Genomic DNA, 16552 nt, shown 5'->3' on the forward strand with positions numbered 1-16552 from the left:
CACAAAACTGTTCACAGAGACCCTATATAAGCATGTTAATAGGTGTATAGAGACAGCTGTACCCACCAGGAAGTACAGAACCAACTCAAAACACAAGTCACTCTGGTGGAATCACAACATCAATAGGCTGTATAACTGAAGGAAGAAATCATGGCAAAGATTAGGAGGTATAACTCTCAGCAAGATAAAAGCATTATCATCAAACTAAGCAAACAACTCAGAGGACAAATAAAGTTTATGAAAGCCAAATGTGAGGTAAATTTGGCCTCCCAGGCCGAGGAGAACCACAAAGCATTATTTAGCTATGTCTGCAATCTTAAAGGCAATGCACAGTTGTGTTCTGAGCTCATCGTAAATGGAGCCACCTATACTGAGACAGAAGATATAGTAAACCTACTGGCTGAGAAATTCATCTCCAACTTTAGCCCTCTCTCCACCTCAACCTCCCCTCAAGATATACCATCAAATATAACTCCCTCTACTATCACTAGAGAAGATGCTCTCACTGCTGTATCGAAGGCCAAGAACTCTGCATCAATAGGCCCAAACAATATCCCAGGATGCCTTCTAAATAGCATGAAACAAGACCTATCAGGGCCTCTGGAATTGTTATTTAGTTTTAGCCTCTAAGCAGGTTTTGTGCATTATAAATGGAGAGCAGCAACAGGCATCCCTCTGCACAAAGGTGGACCAACTACAGACCCATGTACATCATGCCTACTAAACCTGATAGACTTCTTTGAGAAGGTCAACAAAGTAGTGGATGAGGGCAAAATGGGTCACACCACCTACCTTGACCTGACCAAGGCATTTGACACAATATCCCACCTGGGCATTGTTGATTAACTCAAGAGGTTAGGTACAAACTCTTGTGTCACCCACTGGATAGTCAGCTGCTCACAGACAGAACCCAGGACATTAGAATTGGGGAATTGCCTCTACAAAGAAACCACTCAAAAGCAGAGTCCCTCAGGGCCTGATCCCTGGACTTCACCTTTTTGGCATTTACGTCTCTGAAGTCAAGGCCAATGTCAAGGGCTTCTGGTTGAAAACAGTTGAAGACAATTGCAAATTAGGAGCAGTCATAGAATTCCCAACCAACACTAATGTTCTCCAGGAAGGGCTGACACAGACAAATAACTTGTGTCAGAGCCATGGAATAAAACTAAATGTCAAGAAATGTATAATAGTATCCTTTGGGAAGTCATCCACCCCTGGTAACTATCATAATGACAACATACTTCTAAGAGTTGACCCAGTAATCAGGGACTTGGGGAAACACGTGGATAGTAATCTAGCCTTTGACCATCATATTTCTACAGTAATGAGGAAATCTTATAAACTTATAAAGAAAGGTATGGCACCTAGGTCCAAGGAGGTCATTGTTTGACTCTATTCTGCATTCATCAGACCTATCATTGAATACAATGCCACATTTGGTAAGTACCTAACCAGGTACATCCAACAATTAGAACATCCACAGAGGTTCTTCACTAAAAGAATACAGGATGCAAGTAACATATCCTATGCAGTCAACCTCAAAGCCCTATCCTTCTATTCTGTTTACTACAAACTGCTAAGGGGGGGGGGGGTCTATGCGTCATATACAAGGCATTGTCAGACCTCACACTGATGGACATCCTGCATATCTGCAAAACAAGCAGCACCAGAATTACCCATTCCAAAGACTTAAACTTTTCCTGCGATATAAAGAGGACCTGCTGGACAGACAGGGATGTATCCCAGAGACTACCCCTTCTCTGGAACAGGCTCCCCATCCATGTGAAGCAGAGTTTCTCCCTAACCTAGATCAAGTGTAACTTGGACAGTTGGCTGGAGAACAGGAAATGCATCCCTGGTTTGACACCTTTGTCTCTGATGGACACTGGCATCCTGTAAATGGCTCATCTCTCAGTCCTCTTGCGATGATAGGCGGTACTGGCAGCCATGCCAGGAGAAGTAGGCCAGTAGATGTGTGACATGTGCCAGCATAGCTAGCTGGAATTTAGAAAATATTTATATGTCATTTGTATATCAAACTGACTTGTACAGATGCTTGCACTGAAAATGTATCTGTGAGGTTTTCCTGTGTTAAAGTGTATCAACAGTGTGCCCTGCTGGAAAGAAAACAAATGTACATGCATTACTGTAACTGTTTAAATGTTTACATTGTAACAGCATATACTGGAAGTGAATGGGTTAATCTTAATCCATCAGACTTTGGAAAATATTTATGAAATTAAATTACTTTATGGGTTAAGCCATAGAGATATTATCCTACAATTTTGATACAGAGCAAGAGACGCAATGTCTGTGCTAGAGAATAGCTTTTAGCTCCTGTAGTAACAAGGGAAGTGTTTTATGCTTTTATGACTTCCAGGAGATCTGAGAAAAGCTCTATCTGTATGCATGGTAGCACATAGGTCTAAAATCCTGTCAGCTTCCAGTGTTGGTGATAGCATGGGAAACAGAGTCAGATGACCAGATGTGATGTTATTGTGTAATCAACTCTGAAATAATTCCAAGAGGAATAGTGCTCACACCAAAACAAATAAACAAAAAAGAGCACTGGATAGCCGTTTCCACCACAAATAAAATGTATTAATGCACAGCAAGCCACAGCACAAAAAAACGGGATTAACGCTGAGACACAACCAGTTCGTTTTCGTCTCACCACTTCATCAGATAAAACAAACCCCACTACATTCCTCTTTATCTACCCTTACTAATTAACAATTAAACAATTAAAATTAAAATCCTTCTAGTTCATTTAACCCTTCATTCACCTAAACACACTATTACACATATAAAAGCTCCTAACAGTCACTTTAAAATGTTAAAATACATACAAATACATCCAATAAATGTTTTAAATATTTTAAATAAATATATACTATCAATAAATAATAATACATTTAAAATATTTAAAATGTGTATTACCTACATAACTAAACAGATATAAGAATATTGTTAAAAATATAAAAATGTGAATCCAACATGTAACTGAAACAAATGGGGGTTTGTAGTATACAGGTCTTAAAATTTGGCTGCTCTTAACTTCAAGATAGGGGCAAGAGAGATCATCTCATTCAAACCCGGCCATTTACTGGCTTCTAACACCAGTTTCCAGGGCACCTCTTTATATTCCAACTTAGTCTCCCATGGTCCACCCCTTTTGTCCATAGGCACCTCACCGCTACAAAAAAAAGTAAAAGAAGTAGCCTCGCATGTCTGAGTGTGTTTACATAAGGCATTTTTAATATAACTCCTCTTAATATCATAAAGGTGTTCATATATCCTTCTCTGTAAACACCTTTCAGTTTTACCTATGTAAAATGCCTTGCAGTTCCTGCACATTGCAATACAGACAAGACCTTTGCTGTCACAATTATAATGTGACATAGACTCTCTGTATTTACCACTAGTACTAATAAATATTTCTGAAACATTAGATATAAAAGGAACTGCTGGCATGCTCCACACTTGAAAGTCCCAACCTTCTTGTTAAATAACTCTCCATATTTATTCTCTAAGAGGTCCTTGACATTTCTACCTTTCCTATAAATAAATTTCAGAGGAACATCAAATCTTAAATTCAGGTCCGATAACTTGGAAAATGTATGTCATTCGTTCTGAACCAGATCCCTAATAATATAAGAATCCCCATTATAGCCCCGTGTTCCCCTTCTCCTTTTCTTCTACTATAACTGAATCCTTTGAAGATAAGATCGGTGCAAATCTATCATTTCTGTGTAAAAGCACTTCATCCTAAATCCCACATATTCATAATTCCGGATACCCTCTTTCTAAAAACATTTATTTTGACAAGTCACATTCATCTTTAAAATCCTTTTCTACAGACGTCATCTTACTACCTCGAACATACTGACCCTTCACTATGCCTTTCTTCTGGTAAAACAGATGGGCACTCTTAAAATGCAAAAAAGAATTACAGTACGTCTCCTTCCTATGTACTTTAGATTCAAATCCATTCTCCCCTTTCCAAATATTTACATCAAGGTAGTCAATATTTTCATAACCTATCTTATATGTAAACCTCATGAATTCAGTACTGTTAGAGATATATTCAAAAAATTCCAAAAAACTCTCCTCACTGTCAGTCCAAAGCAGACAGATGTCATCCAGGAAACACCTGTAGAGTGTCCAGCTATTTTTAATGTTAGCTATTTTTTTATCAACTTTGAAATAATACTTAGATATATTAGTAGGAGATTGTTCTCAGCATTCTGTATTGTGTCTTGGATCTGACATCAAGAACAACTCACCCAAATCACCTTGCCTTGTGGTAGTAAGTAACTTAACTAGGGAACAATAATTCTTTTTAGATTAGTCAAGAAATTATATTGAGATTAGAAATACTGTGGTAAAACTTTCCATTTATTTTATTTTAATATTCCCTGTGACTGAAACTCTGGTGCTTATTGTAAATAGATATTTAATATTTTCATGTTCCTTTATTGTTTATTAGTAAATATATTTAAACTTTCCATTGTGGCTGGTCTTGTTTTAGAACGTATTAAAGCTTTGAGAGTATTTGCACATATTTATTTGGTGATAACTCTGGCCACTCCTGAAAGCCTTGCTGTTTGGTTAACATTACCATTTGTAATAATATTAACTTCACTCAGTAAAATTGGGTACCCTTTAAGAACCTTATAGTAACTGACTGGTGGCAGTGACACTACCTTATAGCCTGGGCAAAGTTGGTAGAGTGGGTAATCTGTATCAGCCTTTCCCAGGCATGCACGTGTGTGTGAAAATTAAATCTCAAAGAGTATGTGTGTCAACTAATTGGGACAGGGATATGAAGCACTGATTTCACAGTGCCAGTGGGGAGCCTTATTGGGAACCTGGAGGGAGACAGAGACACCCAGACCCCAGGCTGAGTATGTGCCTTGTGTGCTGTTAAGAGAAATTGTGCTTGATGCAGAGAGATCTGCATCTGTAAATACTGAGTGTATCCATTTGTATTCCAAGTGAATGTCCCTCTCCAGTGTCAGTACTGAGGAATCAGGCTCCTTGATCACTGGCCCCAAATGGGGACATCACATATTGTTGGCAGTGTGGAAATCACACCCCTGTTTACACTTATCAAGGGTACCAGAACTTGTCACACATTTGGGATGCATGGCTAGGCTTAAAAAGGCTGTAGTGGCCATTAGCTTAGTTAGCACACACCTATGAACTTATGAACCTACTCTGGACACATACCACCACAAACATATTCAGATTCAGACTCTGATAACACCATCTCTTCTGCTTCCCCTTCTGATGAACTTTCTGTTGGGCATACACTTCAAAGAATGAAGCTCAGACCCATTACAGTGAACTGCTAAGTTTGTCTTTTCCCAGGCCACTGGCTATCCCTCCTGAATATGTAGTACTGGATGATGTCTTTAAAGATTTTGCTTTACATCATGATTCTTTACCACCTGGTCATAGGAAACCAGACAGGTTTTACAGAGTACTTGAATCTCACAAGCACCTTTACAAAATACCAAGAATGACCCCTCAGTAGCCTCTACTGAATCCACAAAAGGTGTACCTAAGTGGCCAACTAGACATCCCTTATCTATTGATAATAATGATTAGGAAAGTAGACTATTAAACGGATTTGGGAAAGAAGCTTTTACCTTTGCCACCCTTATAATGAGAACATTGAATTGCTAATTCCATATGCTAAAGTACCTTGAATTTCTACAGACAAAATTGTATTTAAATTGGATTCTATTGTGGATAGAACAGTTCATAGGTTCATAGGTTGGTGCTAGGTTATCAGCCCTAGGGCCTATATAAGCCTAGCCATAACAATTCCCTGGCTATTTCTTCCCACACTATTTACTTCCCTAGACCCCTGTCTAGCAGGGTGACTGACATGATCCCCGGGGTGAATTTCCTTTCTTCCATCCAGTCATCAAGGTTCTTTTGAAGAGGGCCAAAGAGGCACTCTGCTTGACATGTATGGGCAGTCTATTACAGAATCTGGGGAGTCTCTGGGTCAGGAACCTATACCTCCAGCATGTTTTGTTTATTGTGATGACAAGGTTTAGATCCCTGGAGCGTGTGGCTCTGAGGCATTGGGATTTCTTTAAGTGTAGCATGTCCAACAGCTCTGGGTTTGACATGGCCTTGTATGTTAAGCAGAGATTGCCTCTGAGTAGATGATATGCAACAGAGTATAGCTGGAATTTTTTAAGGCAGACAGCGTAAGGCATCTGCTTTAGGCCTGTGATTCTTTTAGTGAGGTATTTCTGTGGCCTTTCCAGTTGTTGCAGATGTCCTGAGAGGTACATACCAAATGGGGCATTGTATTCTATAATGGGTCTAATGAGGGATGAGTACAGTGGGACAATGACCTCCTTTTTTCTGGATAAAAAGCCCTTAGTGATGAGGTGTGCCACATAGAAGGATTTCCTGATTGTTGTGGCAATGTGGTTATCAAAGTCTTACCTAGTGTTAGTTGCACTTGGAGAATTTCAGATGCATTGTGTTGGGCAACTAGCCTGGTGCTGTGAATATCTTTGGTGAATATGGACACTCCTCCACCTTTAGTGTTTTGGTCTTGGTTTGGTGGCCAAAAGGTGTGGTATGAGTTGTAGCCTTGTATTGTAGGGGTGCGCTCTGGGGCCTTGAACCAGGTCTCAGTTACTGCACAGATATCAATGTTCTCCATTTTTAGGAGTGCCTCAAGAGAGTGCATTTTGAGGTTTAGACTTCTAGCATTGAGTAGCATAACTTCAGAATTTGCATGCTTGTACCTGTTACAGTGGTGGTTTCATCCTTTGAACTTTGCCTAAAAAAGGCACTATGGGGTGGCAAGAGCTTTATCCAGTAACCTGAATCCCAAAGCATCATGGTCTGTAGATCATGTCGCCCCAGGCAGACAGATACTGGATCCCCTTTGAATGACACCAGAAGCTTAGCCAATTGTTGAAGTCAATCATTTTGTCCTTATATTGTGGTATCATTCTGGGCGAAGGCAGGATGCTACTCAGGGCTAAGGTCATACCTGCCTGGGCCACATGATCCGAGAGCTCTTCCATGTCTCTTTTCACGTAGTCCAGGGAGGTACGTCTCAAGTCATTCACTCCAACATGGACAATGACAGAGTCATATTTGTACTTGTTGTGGAGTGACTTGAGTGGATGCGTTATGTGGTGGATCCTGGCACCTGACAGGCAGCTTACTGTAATTTTCTCCTTTTTCAGCCTGGTGAGTGGGACATCAGTGTGCCTGACTATAGAGTCACCTATGACTAGAGTGTTAGGTCTATTGTCTTGCCTTAGGGGCTGTTACTGGGTGGCACACTGATGTTGTGAGCTATGTGACACTTTGGTTGTGATTGGTGTTTGTTTGCATTTCAACTTCACAGGTCCTTGTTGCTTGGGCAGGTTACAGTTAAGGGCCTTTGCATATGTGGATTTAATGTTGCTATGTGTGGGTGTTGGTGGTGTGAGTTTAGAAGGGCTATATGTTGTTTGCTGTGTAGTGCGGGTATTAACCATCTCCTCTTGACTGTCTAACACAATCTTGGGTGGATAGAGCTTTGCTTCCAGTTTGGCTATGTAAGTGCATCTCTCAAAGGTTGTAGTGTTGGGTGGTAGGAGGAAAGGGTTGCCTGTGTGCATGAGGCAATTGCTGCATTGCCCTAGTATGCCCAGATTCACCAGGAGGACAGGAGAAATCACCGGAAGCTGACCCTTGGACATGCCTCATTTCGTTCTTTTTTGTAAAGTACAGGAGCTGTTTTCCCTTGCCTTAGCAAGGTACTTTGCAATTATAGGCTGTTTAGTGCCTACAATTAATTTCTCCTTATTAACAAGGAGAGTTGAGTGCTTGTATCAGTTTAAGGCTCTTAGTGCCTTCCAGCAGGTTCTAGAGCAAGTTCTAGTCACAGGGATGCTTAAAGGTAAGATGAAAAAAAATGGTTTATCCTAAACACTGAAGTGTGCACTAGATAAGTTAGATGTGAAAGTAGGTAACTTAAGTTTTACCTGTCTAAAAAGTTAAGTTTTAGTGGAGTGTCACTATTTTTAAAACAGCAAGATAGATTGAAAGGGGGTGGTCACTTTTATATTCTGGTACTATGGAATACAGTAGGATGGCCAATAAATTTAAATAGTTGAAGGGGAGGGATTTCATAAAATGATAATTTTGTGCTTACTCACACAAGCTAGTGAAAGCAGAGAGGAAATGAGATATATGGTCAAATTAACATAAGAGGCAGGCAACTAGAAAGACAGTGGTATTTAAGAACACAACAGTAAACGAGTGGGAGGGTGAGGAAAAAATGTCTGCCTGATTCACAAGAGACAGAGCTGTGGTCTCTTTTGAAGTTTTAATATGCAGTTAAAAGCAGAATACAGGTAAAGAAAGCAAATCACAGTATTCAAATTTTAAAAAGGCAATAAAGTAATACAAAATACAACAAATAAAAAGCAAACTAACCTTTCCTTCACAGCAAAGTGTAGCAGAGTCTGGGTGAGCCTCAGTGTGCGTCCATCTCGAAAACTGGTTATAGTAGCTTCTTGGTCATTATTTTATTCCTTCAATGCTTAATGAGAACAGAGGCTATTTTACACTTTCAGCATTAGGTGGCAGCACAAACTACGTCAGACGTCTCTATAACATACACAAGATAAGCCAGACTGTCAAGCACCCAGCGTGCTATTCAAACACCAAAGTGTTCAAATAAACTGTACCAGCAGCAACAAATAAATGAACAGCAAATAATCCAAAGTACATTTAATTAAAGCGCTTTTCGTTTGCAAAAGTATGCAAACTTCCTCAGAATAAATTCATAGTACCAAAAAGACAGGTTTTATACAATGAGCTTAATTGTTCAATAAATTAATTACCACAAAGGTAATCACTTAAAATTTAAAATTTAAAGGTACAAAAACCTTAAAAATAGGAAATTACCTACTGGTAAATACAACAAATAAAACTGTTATAAAGTGTGAAAAACATCCTACATTGTACAAGAAACCTTATAAAATAAGAAATCGTAGAAACAGAATAATATATGTTGAAAATAAAAACACAAACAAAAACATTATTAACAAATCAACCAATAATTCTTACAGATAAAATTAAAATTAAAATTTGAAAATCATGAATAATAGTATAAACCTAAAAGCATTGTGAATGCACATATTCAATATACATAAACACTTATTAAAGGCTGGTAACTATCTTTTAAGACTAAAAATACTTAAAAGGCAAGCAATAGAGCATGCCTCATTTAAACCAGGGGAATGATAAGATTCCAACCTAATTTGCCACTGAAGTTCTAAAGCTAACAATTTTAACGCAGCAGGGCCCCCCCTAATGTCATTATTCACTTGATCAATCCCAATAAATTTAAATTGGTGAGTGGGGTAATCCAAAATATGTTTGGCAAGTGCATTAGTGGTCTTTGATTTCCTAATGGCATATTGATGTTCATAAATACGTTCTCTGAACTTCCGTTCAGTTTTCCCCACATAATGAGCATGACAGATCTGACATTGCGCTAAATATACCACCATCTTCGAGTTACAAGTTAACCTATGCTTGAGTTTAAATACATCCTTACTAACCATAAACCTATTAGATTCTATGATAAATTTGCAGTAATTGCAATTGTGGCATTTAAACATCCCTGGGCTTCTAGTTGGAAAAGATTTAATTTCGAACCAAGATTTAAGGTTCCTACCTTTTTTGTATGCCACAGAAGGTATAGGTCCCAATTTCAATATTACTGCTGGATCAATTTTAAAAAGATGCCAGTTTTTCTTAACAATGGACCACAAAATGGCACTGTCCACTGCAAACGTAGTGATGAACCTAGGAAGATCCGCCACTTCTACACTATTTACATCCCCATTCTGATTATCCAAAGAGATGGTCGGTGCCATTTCCTTACCTCTTTCCTTCACTTGTAATAATGGTACATAGGTGTTATGGTTCCTTTTCGTTACAATCTCACCTATGAGTTCTTCAACAAGCCAAATGGGATAATCTCTGCTAAGGAACATCTTTTTAAGTATACTGCATTCCTCGTGAAATTCATCATCCCTACTGATAATTCTTGCCGCTCTAACTAACTGACCTTTCACCACAGCACGTTTCTGTGTGAAAGGATGACAGCTGGTGTAATGCAGAAAATTGTTAGAATGCGTCGGTTTCCTGTATATTCTTGATGTAAAACAGGAAGCGTTCACATCCTTAGATAGCAAGACATCAAGATAAGCTATCTGGTTACTGCTAAAAGTTGAGGTAAAAACCAAAAAGTCAGTAGAGCTGTTCAGAAAATCAGTAAAGGAGACTGCCTGTTCTTCATTTCCATTAAATAAAATGAAAATGTCGTCAAGGTAACGAGTGTAGTACACCAAGTGGTCGGAGAAAGAAGAATGGTTGAAAATGAATTGATGTTCCCAGTGGGCCATAACCAAATTGGCCACACTGGCACCGTATGGTGAACCCATCCCAACTCCAACTGTTTGCAAATAATAATTTTCACCAAACATGAAGAAGTTTTTGGATAAAGTTAAGTCGAGTAATTCGACTACCAATGAGGTGTCCTGACTACATGCTCCTCGAGATTTTAACCTTTCACCAACCCACTCGATTGCTATTTCTTGAGGAATGCAAGTATATAAATCCTTAACATCTACTGTAAGGAAATTATGATGTTCTTCATAGCTCAATTCATTAATCTTGGAAAGGAAAGTCCACGAATCTTTGCAAATTTGTGTCTCTAATGGGATGTATTTCTGCAAAATGCGGTCCACTACCTTTGCACAAGCATAGATTGGCGATCCACGACTGTCAATTAGTGGACGCATAGGTGGAATAGTAACATTTTTATGTATTTTTGGTATCCCGAAAAAGTATGAAATCCTAGGGTATGAGGTAGTCATGTAGTTAAACATGTCTTGATTAATCCTACCATCTATATACATCTCATCAATATGGTCCTTAATTATTTTATAGGCCTTATTAATCTCATTCCTTGAACTCAGTGCATAAGATGGAGTGTCAAGTAACAATGTCATGCGATCAAAGTAATCATTGTTTTCAAAAATGACTACCCCCCCCCCACCTTTGTCTGGTTTACAGATACGTAAATTCTTCATACGGAGGGTCCGAATACTCTCAATTTCTTCCAGATAGTTACGTGGAATAATGTTTTTACTAACCTTAATATGATTCCTAATGTCCAATTCACACATCTGTTCAAACATAGACAAAAGGGGATGAAGTGGGGGATTAAATGTACTAGAAATATGAAACTGGGTATTACAGTCCAAGTATGCCCCTCCTCCCATTATTAACCTGAAGTTCAATTTCCTAGTAAACATTTTAATATCAATGATCGCCTTGACATGATACATTTGGTGGTGGGGAACATATGTTAAACCCTTAGCCATCAAATCTGCCATGTTCGTAGAAATGTCAACATTAGAAAAATTGTACACCTTAAAATCACCTAATGAGTTAGTACTAATAGTAGGCTCGTGGTGTAAATTCTCGAAACTTGAATCTGTTTCATCCGGTGTCATTAACAATGCAGAGTCAGCGGCACTGTCAGAAAGTACAATATCATAGTCACAAAACTGAACACCAGAAAGTGCTAACGGTTGTTCCTCCTTTGATATGTTCGATTCTGCCACTGTCATTGGGCTTTGGGTCTCACACCTAAAAAACTGTCCTGAAAATTGTTATTAAAATTGCTGTTGTTCCTATTCTGGAGTCTTTCGCTTCTACACAATTCGAAAGGGGGGGCATTCTCATCACAACCTTGCACTTCATTCAGATTATCACCTGAATTAATGTTGGGGCAAGGAACAGCAACAGGACCATTGCCTTCATTAGGTTTGTTGGATATAGAACCGTTAGTGTTGGTTACAGGGTTCCCTCTCCATACCTGACCTACAGGGGGTTTAGGGTACGCAACCCCATCCCTGTAAGCCTTAAAATCCCTGTCCAATTTCTTAAATTTGATTGTTTTTAATTTCACAATATGCTCATCAATATTTTTAAACACTTTCATATAATCAAATCTATAACTCTCAAACATTACATCAGACTTTTTGGTTTTTACCTCATCTTTTAGCAGTAACCAGATAGCTTATCTTGATGTCTTGCTATCTAAGGATGTGAACGCTTCCTGTTTTACATCAAGAATATACAGGAAACCGACGCATTCTAACAATTTTCTGCATTACACCAGCTGTCATCCTTTCACACAGAAACGTGCTGTGGTGAAAGGTCAGTTAGTTAGAGCGGCAAGAATTATCAGTAGGGATGATGAATTTCATGAGGAATGCAGTATACTTAAAAAGATGTTCCTTAGCAGAGATTATCCCATTTGGCTTGTTGAAGAACTCATAGGTGAGATTGTAACGAAAAGGAACCATAACACCTATGTACCATTATTACAAGTGAAGGAAAGAGGTAAGGAAATGGCACCGACCATCTCTTTGGATAATCAGAATGGGGATGTAAATAGTGTAGAAGTGGCGGATCTTCCTAGGTTCATCACTACGTTTGCAGTGGACAGTGCCATTTTGTGGTCCATTGTTAAGAAAAACTGGCATCTTTTTAAAATTGATCCAGCAGTAATATTGAAATTGGGATCTATACCTTCGGTGGCATACAAAAAAGGTAGGAACCTTAAATCTTGGTTCGAAATGAAATCTTTTCCAACTAGAAGCCCAGGGATGTTTAAATGCCACAATTGCAATTACTGCAAATTCATCATAGAATCTAATACGTTTATGGTTAGTAAGGATGTATTTAAACTCAAGCATAGGTTAACTTGTAACTCGAAGATGGTGGTATACTTAGCGCAATGTCAGATCTGTCATGCTCATTATGTGGGGAAAACTGAACGGAAGTTCAGAGAATGTATTTACGAACATCAATATGCCATTAGGAAATCAAAGACCACTAATGCACTTGCCAAACATATTTTGGATTACCCCACTCACCAATTTAAATTTATTGGGATTGACCAAGTGCATAATGACATTAGGGGGGGCCCTGCTGCGTTAAAATTGTTAGCTTTAGAACTTCAGTGGCAAATTAGGTTGGAATCTTATCATTCCCCTGGTTTAAATGAGGCATGCTCTATTGCTTGCCTTTTAAGTATTCTTAGTCTTAAAAGATAGTTACAAGTTTTTAACTAGTGTTTATGTATATTGAATATGTGCATCTATAATGCTTTTAGGTTTATATTATTACTCATGATGTTTAATTTTTATTTTTAATTTTACCTGTAAGAATTATAGGTTGATTTGTTAATAATGTTTTTGTTTGTGTTTTTATTTTTAACATATATTATTCTGTTTCTATGACCTCTTATATTATAAGGTTTCTTGCACAATGTAGGATGTTTTTCACACTTTATAACAGTTTTATTTGTTGTATTTACCAGTAGGTAATTTCCTATTTTTAAGGTTTTTGTACCTTTAAATTTTAAATTTTAAGTGATTACCTTTGTGGTAATTAATTTATTGAACAATTAAGCTCATTGTATAAAACCTGTCTTTTTGGTACTATGAATTTTTTGGTACTATGAATTTATTCTGAGGAAGTTTGCATACTTTTGCAAACGAAAAGCGCTTTAATTAAATGTACTTTGGATTATTTGCTGTTCATTTATTTGTTGCTGCTGGTACAGTTTATTTGAACACTTTGGTGTTTGAATAGCACGCTGGGTGCTTGACAGTCTGGCTTATCTTGTGTATTTTTTAGTGGTTTTTTGTTCAAGTTTCTTGGTATGGCGTCTCTATAAAATAGTTAATCTCACTGCCTACTTCTTTGTTGTAGTTTCAACAAGGGCTTCTTTAGCCATTCATTCATTCATTCCATCCATTTATATTCACAATCACTATACACTGCATATTATTACTAGAGCAGGCAAAAATATATGTGGAATATGCTCCTTCTCACAGGTAAAAACGTCACTGTAAAATATACAAATAGTTGTTGCATTGTTAGTGTGTCCATAGGGGTGGGATGTCATTATTTCAATGTTTTTTTTGAAAACAGCATCAAAGGTGATTTCTTGGAGTTTTAAAAGTTTATTTTTGGCTTTCAACATCTAGTTGATTAAGGCTAACTTGTAGCTCTTTTGTAGTTCTTTACTGAAATATCTGACTTTGTTAACATAGGAACAATATTAAACAAGTGATAAAAGGACCATAAGAAGTCAAGCCATATATACCTTTAAGCAGATACACCTAAATGTTCTTGCCACCCTGTGTTGAGCACTTTCTAAGTCAATATCCTTAAGATCCAAAGAAGTCGTCCTACGGCACATAATTTGTATGGAGCATAAGAAGAATCAATCCTAATCTTTCTGGGACATGAAAGGATTTAAGGCTTTTAATTTTTTGCTTAGAAATTTTTGGAGTCTTTCCAGTTAAGCGATATGTTTGGAGTCATACGTATCAAAGGGGCATCGTATTCAATGGTGGGTCCATTAAGGGAAGACTAGCAGTCAAATTACTTCTGTGGAACTGGAGGGTAACGGCTTGGAAATTTATTGGGCCATATAGAAGGCTTTCCTCATTATGGTGGAAACATGATGAACAAATGAGTGAGAGAGAGGAATTTGTTCATATAAGTTCCCAGGGCTCTTATGACAATGCCTGTCTCAAAAAGGGTACCATTTATAACAAATGAGGTAGAAGCAGCTTTTTTGTTTAGTGTACACACTTTTTTGCATTTAGCGTCAGATGATTTTTGCTACACCAGGCACGTGCATATTCCAGCCCTTGCTGGAGCTGTTTAGTATCAGTGGATAATGGTGCCCCACTTGCAATCATCAGTAAACTTCATTAATCACACTTATGAGACAGTGGTTTGAATATCTGCAAAATGTATGCCAAACAGGAGAGGGCCCAGCACTGATCTCTATGGTAACTCACTAGTTACAAGCTTATGCTCAGTGGGGGTTACAAGCAACTTTCACAATTTGGAATGTGTCAATCTGCAATTTAATGAACAATATAGGGGTCTGCATTAAGCTTATCTAATTTTTCAATAAAACCAGCGTGGGGGAAAGTGTCAAAAGCCATGACCAAGGCAAGATAAGCAGAATACACTAAGTGATGAATAACCTTTTCAAGGAGACAGGACATGAGCTTCACAAAACTGACCGGGTTATGGGATAGATAAGTTAAATTGTCTGCCCGCAACATACTATGATACATTCCATGTCTTAACACTGATGAGGCTCATGGTCCTTTAATTACCCAGGGGGTTATGGGATAGATAAGTTAAATTGTCTGCCCACAACATGCTATGATACATTCCATGACTTAACACTGATGAGGCTCATGGTCCTTTAATTACCCAAAGGGTTATGGGATAGATAAGTTAAATTGTCTGCCCACAACATACCATGATACATTCCATGACTTAACACTGATGAGGCTCATGGTCCTTTAATTACCCAGGGGGTTATGGGATAGATAAGTTAAATTGTCTGCCCACAACATACGATGATACATTCCATGACTTAACACTGATGAGGATCATGGTACTTTAATTACCCAGGGGGTTATGGGATAGATAAGTTAAATTGTCTGCCCACAACATACTATGATACATTCCATGACTTAACACTGATGAGGCTCATGGTCCTTTAATTACCCAGGGGGTTATGGGATAGATAAGTTAAATTGTCTGCCCACAACATGCTATGATACATTCCATGACTTAACACTGATGAGGCTCATGGTCCTTTAATTACCCAAAGGGTTATGGGATAGATAAGTTAAATTGTCTGCCCACAACATACCATGATACATTCCATGACTTAACACTGATGAGGCTCATGGTCCTTTAATTACCCAGGGGGTTATGGGATTGATAAGTTAAATTGTCTGCCCACAACATACGATGATACATTCCATGACTTAACACTGATGAGGATCATGGTACTTTAATTACCCAGGGGGTTATGGGATAGATAAGTTAAATTGTCTGCCCACAACATACTATGATACATTCCATGACTTAACACTGATGAGGCTCATGGTCCTTTAATTACCCAGGGGGTTATGGGATAGATAAGTTAAATTGTCTGCCCACAACATACTATGATACATTCCATGACTTAACACTGATGAGGCTGATGGTACTTTAATTACCCAGGGGGTTATGGGATAGATAAGTTAAATTGTCTGCCCACAACATACAATGATACATTCCATGACTTAACACTGATGAGGCTCATGGTACTTTAATTACCCAGGGGGTTATGGGATAGATAAGTTAAATTGTCTGCCCACAACATACTATGATACATTCCATGACTTAACACTGATGAGGCTCATGGTCCTTTAATTACCCAGGGGGTTATGCGATAGATAAGTTAAATTGTCTGCCCACAACATGCTATGATACATTCCATGACTTAACACTGATGAGGCTCATGGTCCTTTAATTACCCAAAGGGTTATGGGATAGATAAGTTAAATTGTCTGCCCACAACATACCATGATACATTCCATGACTTAACACTGATGAGGCT

This window comes from Protopterus annectens, chromosome 10.part0 (genome assembly GCF_019279795.1).
Source record: "Protopterus annectens isolate FY-2018-M chromosome 10.part0, PAN1.0, whole genome shotgun sequence".
NCBI classification, from domain to species: Eukaryota; Metazoa; Chordata; order Ceratodontiformes; family Protopteridae; genus Protopterus; species Protopterus annectens.